An 8,925-nucleotide genomic window follows, 5' to 3' on the forward strand; every position below is an offset into this window, starting at 1 on the left:
GTGATATACTACTTCTACCTACTAGATGGACTGTGCTGCTAGAGTGTGACACTACTACTACCGACTGGATGGACTGTGCTGCTAGAGTGAGACACTACTACCTACTGGATGGACTGTGCTGCTAGAGTGATACACTACTACCTACTGGATGGACTGTGCTGCTAGAGTGATACACTACTACCTACTGGATGGACTGTGCTGCTAGAGTGATACACTACTACTACCTACTGGATGGACTGTGCTGCTAGAGTGTGACACACTACTACTACCTACTGGATGGACTGTGCTGCTAGAGTGATACACTACTACTACCTACTGGATGGACGGTGCTGCTAGAGTGATACACTACTACTACTACTACCTACTGGATGGACTGTGCTGCTAGAGTGATCACACTACTACTACCTACTGGATGGACTGTGCTGCTAGAGTGTGACACTACTACTACCTACTGGATGGACTGTGCTACTACTACTACTACCTACTGGATGGACTGTGCTGTTAGAGTGATACACTACTACTACCTACTGGATGGACTGTGCTGCTAGAGTGTGATACTACTACTACCTACTGGATGGACTGTGCTGCTAGAGTGTGACACTACTACTACTACTACCTACTGGATGGACTGTGCTGCTAGAGTGATACACTACTACTACTACCTACTGGATGGACTGTGCTGCTAGAGTGATACACACTACTACTACCTACTGGATGGACTGTGCTGCTAGAGTGTGATACACTACTACCTACTGGATGGACTGTGCTGCTAGAATGTGACACTACAACTACTACCTACTGGATGGACTGTGCTGCTAGAGTGTGACACTACTACTACCTACTGGATGGACTGTGCTGCTAGAGTGATACACTACTACTACCTACTGGATGGACTGTGCTGCTAGAGTGTGACACTACTACTACCTACTGGATGGACTGTGCTGCAAGAGTGTGACACTACTACTACCTACTGGATGGACTGTGCTGCTAGAGTGATACACTACTACTACCTACTGGATGGACTGTGCTGCTAGAGTGTGACACTACTACTACCTACTGGATGGACTGTGCTGCATGAGTGATACTCTACTACTACCTACTGGATGGACAGTGCTGCTAGAGTGTGACACTACTACTACTACCAGCTACTGGATGGACTGTGCTGCTAGAGTGTGACACTAGTACTACCTACTGGATGGACTGTGCTGCTAGAGTGATACACTACTACTACCTACTGGATGGACTGTGCTGCAAGAGTGTGACACTACTACTACCTACTGGATGGACTGTGCTGCTAGAGTGATACACTACTACTACCACCTACTGGATGGACTATGCTGCTAGAGTGTGACACTACTACTACTACCTACTGGATGGACTGTGCTGCTATAGTGATACACTACTACTACCTACTGGATTGACTGTGCTGCTAGAGTGTGACACTATTACTACCTACTGGATGGACTGTGCTGCTAGAGTGATACACTACTACTACCTACTTGATGGACTGTGCTGCTAGAGTGATACACTACTACTACCTACTGGATGGACTGTGCTGCTAGAGTGTGATACTACTACTACTACCTACTGGATGGACTGTGCTGCTAGAGTGATACACTACTACTACCTACTGGATGGACGGTGCTGCTAGAGTGATACACTACTACTACTACTACCTACTGGATGGACTGTGCTGCTAGAGTGATACACTACTACTACCTACTGGATGGACTGTGCTGCTAGAGTGATACACTACTACTACCTACTGGATGGACGGTGCTGCTAGAGTGATACACTACTACTACTACTACCTACTGGATGGACTGTGCTGCTAGAGTGATACACTACTACTACCTACTGGATGGACTGTGCTGCTAGAGTGTGACACTACTACTACCTACTGGATGGACTGTGCTGCTAGAGTGATACACTACTACTACCTACTTGATGGACTGTGCTGCTAGAGTGTGACACACTACTACTACCTACTGGATGGACTGTGCTGCTAGAGTGTGACACTACTACTACCTACTGGATGGACTGTGCTGCTAGAGTGTGACACACTACTACTACCTACTGGATGGACTGTGCTGCTAGAGTGAGACACTACTACCACCTACTGGATGGACGGTGCTTCTAGAGTGATACACTACTACTACCTACTGGATGGACTGTGCTGCTAGAGTGCGACACACTACTACTACCTACTGGATGGACTGTGCTGCTAGAGTGTGACACTACTACTACCTACTGGATGGACTGTGCTGCTAGAGTGTGACACACTACTACTACCTACTGGATGGACTGTGCTGCTAGAGTGATACACTACTACTACCTACTGGATGGACTGTGCTGCTAGAATGTGACACTACTACTACTACCAGCTACTGGATGGACTGTGCTGCTAGAGTGATACACTACTACTACCAACTGGATGGACTGTGCTGCTAGAGTGATACACTACTACTACCTACTGGATGGACTGTGCTGCTAGAGTGTGACACACTACTACTACCTACAGGATGGACTTTGCTGCTAGAGTGATACACTACTACTACCTACTGGATGGACGGTGCTGCTAGAGTGATACACTACTACTACTACCTACTGGATGGACTGTGCTGCTAGAGTGATACACTACTACTACCTACTGGATGGACTGTGCTGCTAGAGTGTGACACTACTACTACCTACTGGATGGACTGTGCTGCTAGAGTGATACCCTACTACTACCTACTTGATGGACTGTGCTGCTAGAGTGATACACTACTACTACCTACTGGATGGACTGTGCGGCTAGAGTGTGATTCTACTACTACCTACTGGATGGACTGTGCTGCTAGAGTGTGACACTACTACTACTACTACCTACTGGATGGACTGTGCTGCTAGAGTGATACACTACTACTACAACCTACTGGATGGACTGTGCTGCTAGAGTGTGATACACTACTACCTACTGGATGGACTGTGCTGCTAGAGTGTGACACTACTACTACCTACTGGATGGACTGTGCTGCTAGATTGTGACACACTACTACTACCTACTGGATGGACTGTGCTGCTAGAGTGTGACACTACTACTACTACCAGCTACTGGATGGACTGTGCTGCTAGAGTGATACACTACTACTAACCAACTGGATGGACTGTGCTGCTAGAGTGATACACTACTACTACCTACTGGATGGACTGTGCTGCTAGAGTGTGACACACTACTACTACCTACTGGATGGACTGTGCTGCTAGAGTGATACACTACTACTACCTACTGGATGGACGGTGCTGCTAGAGTGATACACTACTACTACTACTACCTACTGGATGGACTGTGCTGCTAGAGTGATACACTACTACTACCTACTGGATGGACTGTGCTGCTAGAGTGTGACACTACTACTACCTACTGGATGGACTGTGCTGCTAGAGTGATACACTACTACTACCTACTTGATGGACTGTGCTGCTAGAGTGATACACTACTACTACCTACTGGATGGACTGTGCTGCTATAGTGTGATACCACTACTACTACCTACTGGATGGACGGTGCTGCTAGAGTGATACACTACTACTACTACTACCTACTGGATGGACTGTGCTGCTAGAGTGATACACTACTACTACCTACTGGATGGACTGTGCTGCTAGAGTGTGACACTACTACTACCTACTGGATGGACTGTGCTGCTAGAGTGATACACTACTACTACCTACTTGATGGACTGTGCTGCTAGAGTGATACACTACTACTACCTACTGGATGGACTGTGCTGCTAGAGTGTGATTCTACTACTACCTACTGGATGGACTGTGCTGCTAGAGTGTGACACTAATACTACTACTACCTGCTGGATGGACTGTGCTGCTAGAGTGATACACTACTACTACTACCTACTGGATGGACTGTGCTGCTGGAGTGATACACACTACTACTACCTACTGGATGGACTGTGCTGCTAGAGTGATACACTACTACTAGCACCTACTGGATGGACTGTGCTGCTAGAGTGATATACTACTTCTACCTACTGGATGGACTGTGCTGCTAGAGTGATACACTACTACTACCTACTGGATGGACTGTGCTGCTAGAGTGATACACTACTACTACTACTACCTACTGGATGGACTGTGCTGTTAGAGTGATACACTACTACTACCTACTGGATGGACTGTGCTGCTAGAGTGTGATACTACTACTACCTACTGGATGGACTGTGCTGCTAGAGTGTGACACTACTACTACTACTACCTACTGGATGGACTGTGCTGCTAGAGTGATACACTACTACTACTACTACCTACTGGATGGACTGTGCTGCTAGAGTGATACACTACTACCACCTACTGGATGGACTGTGCTGCTAGAGTGTGACACTGCTACTACTACCTACTGGATGGACTGTGCTGCTAGAGTGATACACTACTACTACCTACTGGATGGACTGTGCTGCTAGAGTGTGACACTACTACTACCTACTGGATGGACTGTGCTGCTAGAGTGTGACACACTACTACTACCTACTGGATGGACTGTGCTGCTAGAGTGTGACACTACTACTACCTACTGGATGGACTGTGCTGCTAGAGTGTGACACTACTACTACTACTACCTACTGGATGGACTGTGCTGCTAGAGTGATACAATACTACTACTACCTACTGGATGGACTGTGCTGCTAGAGTGATACACACTACTACTACCTACTGGATGGACTGTGCTGCTAGAGTGATACACTACTACCTCCACCTCCTGGATGGACTGTGCTGCTAGAGTGATATACTACTTCTACCTACTAGATGGACTGTGCTGCTAGAGTGTGACACTACTACTACCGACTGGATGGACTGTGCTGCTAGAGTGAGACACTACTACCTACTGGATGGACTGTGCTGCTAGAGTGATACACTACTACCTACTGGATGGACTGTGCTGCTAGAGTGATACACTACTACTACCTACTGGATGGACTGTGGTGCTAGAGTGATACACTACTACTACTACTACCTACTGGATGGACTGTGCTGTTAGAGTGATACACTACTACTACCTACTGGATGGACTGTGCTGCTAGAGTGTGATACTACTACTACCTACTGGATGGACTGTGCTGCTAGAGTGTGACACTACTACTTCTACTACCTACTGGATGGACTGTGCTGCTAGAGTGATACACTACTACTACTACTACCTACTGGATGGACTGTGCTGCTAGAGTGATACACTACTACCACCTACTGGATGGACTGTGCTGCTAGAGTGTGACACTGCTACTACTACCTACTGGATGGACTGTGCTGCTAGAGTGATACACTACTACTACCTACTGGATGGACTGTGCTGCTAGAGTGTGACACTACTACTACCTACTGGATGGACTGTGCTGCTAGAGTGTGACACACTACTACTACCTACTGGATGGACTGTGCTGCTAGAGTGTGACACTACTACTACCTACTGGATGGACTGTGCTGCTAGAGTGTGACACACTACTACTACCTACTGGATGGACTGTGCTGCTAGAGTGAGACACTACTACCACCTACTGGATGGACGGTGCTTCTAGAGTGATACACTACTACTACCTACTGGATGGACTGTGCTGCTAGAGTGCGACACACTACTACTACCTACTGGATGGACTGTGCTGCTAGAGTGTGACACTACTACTACCTACTGGATGGACTGTGCTGCTAGAGTGTGACACACTACTACTACCTAATGGATGGACTGTGCTGCTAGAGTGATACACTACTACTACCTACTGGATGGACTGTGCTGCTAGAGTGTGACACTACTACTACTACCAGCTACTGGATGGACTGTGCTGCTAGAGTGATACACTACTACTACCAACTGGATGGACTGTGCTGCTAGAGTGATACACTACTACTACCTACTGGATGGACTGTGCTGCTAGAGTGTGACACACTACTACTACCTACTGGATGGACTTTGCTGCTAGAGTGATACACTACTACTACCTACTGGATGGACGGTGCTGCTAGAGTGATACACTACTACTACTACCTACTGGATGGACTGTGCTGCTAGAGTGATACACTACTACTACCTACTGGATGGACTGTGCTGCTAGAGTGTGACACTACTACTACCTACTGGATGGACTGTGCTGCTAGAGTGATACCCTACTACTACCTACTTGATGGACTGTGCTGCTAGAGTGATACACTACTACTACCTACTGGATGGACTGTGCTGCTAGAGTGTGACACTACTACTACCTACTGGATGGACTGTGCTGCTAGAGTGATACCCTACTACTACCTACTTGATGGACTGTGCTGCTAGAGTGATACACTACTACTACCTACTGGATGGACTGTGTGGCTAGAGTGTGATTCTACTACTACCTACTGGATGGACTGTGCTGCTAGAGTGTGACACTACTACTACTACTACCTACTGGATGGACTGTGCTGCTAGAGTGATACACTACTACTACAACCTACTGGATGGACTGTGCTGCTAGAGTGTGATACACTACTACCTACTGGATGGACTGTGCTGCTAGAGTGTGACACTACTACTACCTACTGGATGGACTGTGCTGCTAGATTGTGACACACTACTACTACCTACTGGATGGACTGTGCTGCTAGAGTGTGACACTACTACTACTACCAGCTACTGGATGGACTGTGCTGCTAGAGTGATACACTACTACTACCAACTGGATGGACTGTGCTGCTAGAGTGATACACTACTACTACCTACTGGATGGACTGTGCTGCTAGAGTGTGACACACTACTACTACCTACTGGATGGACTGTGCTGCTAGAGTGATACACTACTACTACCTACTGGATGGACGGTGCTGCTAGAGTGATACACTACTACTACTACTACCTACTGGATGGACTGTGCTGCTAGAGTGATACACTACTACTACCTACTGGATGGACTGTGCTGCTAGAGTGTGACACTACTACTACCTACTGGATGGACTGTGCTGCTAGAGTGATACACTACTACTACCTACTTGATGGACTGTGCTGCTAGAGTGATACACTACTACTACCTACTGGATGGACTGTGCTGCTATAGTGTGATACCACTACTACTACCTACTGGATGGACGGTGCTGCTAGAGTGATACACTACTACTACTACTACCTACTGGATGGACTGTGCTGCTAGAGTGATACACTACTACTACCTACTGGATGGACTGTGCTGCTAGAGTGTGACACTACTACTACCTACTGGATGGACTGTGCTGCTAGAGTGACACACTACTACTTCCTACTTGATGGACTGTGCTGCTAGAGTGATACACTACTACTACCTACTGGATGGACTGTGCTGCTAGAGTGTGATACACTACTACTACCTACTGGATGGACTGTGCTGCTAGAGTGATACACTACTACTACCTACTGGATGGACTGTGCTGCTAGAGTGTGATTCTACTACTACCTACTGGATGGACTGTGCTGCTAGAGTGTGACACTAATACTACTACTACCTACTGGATGGACTGTGCTGCTAGAGTGATACACTACTACTACTACCTACTGGATGGACTGTGCTGCTGGAGTGATACACACTACTACTACCTACTGGATGGACTGTGCTGCTAGAGTGATACACTACTACTACCACCTACTGGATGGACTGTGCTGCTAGAGTGATATACTACTTCTACCTACTGGATGGACTGTGCTGCTAGAGTGTGACACTACTACTACCTACTGGATGGACTGTGCTGCTAGAGTGAGACACTACTACCTACTGGATAGACTGTGCTGCTAGTGATACACTACTACCTACTGGATGGACTGTGCTGCTAGAGTGATACACTACTACTACTACTACCTACTGGATGGACTGTGCTGTTAGAGTGATACACTACTACTACCTACTGGATGGACTGTGCTGCTAGAGTGTGATACTACTACTACCTACTGGATGGACTGTGCTGCTAGAGTGTGACACTACTACTACTACTACCTACTGGATGGACTGTGCTGCTAGAGTGATACACTACTACTACTTCTACCTACTGGATGGACTGTGCTGCTAGAGTGATACACTACTACCACCTACTGGATGGACTGTGCTGCTAGAGTGTGACACTGCTACTACTACCTACTGGATGGACTGTGCTGCTAGAGTGATACACTACTACTACCTACTGGATGGACTGTGCTGCTAGAGTGTGACACCACTACTACCTACTTGATGGACTGTGCTGCTAGTGTGTGACACTACTACTACCTACTGGATGGACTGTGCTGCTAGAGTGTGACACACTACTACTACCTACTGGATGGACTGTGCTGCTAGAGTGAGACACTACTACTACCTACTGGATGGACGGTGCTGCTAGAGTGATACACTACTACTACCTACTGGATGGACTGTGCTGCTAGAGTGCGACACACTACTACTACCTACTGGATGGACTGTGCTGCTAGAGTGTGACACTACTACTACCTACTGGATGGACTGTGCTGCTAGAGTGTGACACTACTACTACTACCAGCTACTGGATGGACTGTGCTGCTAGAGTGATACACTACTACTACCAACTGGATAGACTGTGCTGCTAGAGTGATACACTACTACTACCTACTGGATGGACTGTGCTGCTAGAGTGTGACACTACTACTACTACTACCTACTGGATGGACTGTGCTGCTAGAGTGATACACTACTACTACTACTACCTACTGGATGGACTGTGCTGCTAGAGTGATACACTACTACCACCTACTGGATGGACTGTGCTGCTAGAGGTGACGCTACACTACTACTACGCTACTGGATGGACTGTGCTGCTAGAGTGTGACACTACTACTACCTACTGGATGGACTGTGCTGCTGGAGTGCGACACACTACTACTACCTACTGGATGGACTGTGCTGCTAGAGTGTGACACTACTACTACCTACT

This window comes from Salmo salar, chromosome 03 (assembly GCF_965601325.2).
Source record: "Salmo salar chromosome 03, fSalSal1, whole genome shotgun sequence".
NCBI lineage: Eukaryota > Metazoa > Chordata > Actinopteri > Salmoniformes > Salmonidae > Salmo > Salmo salar.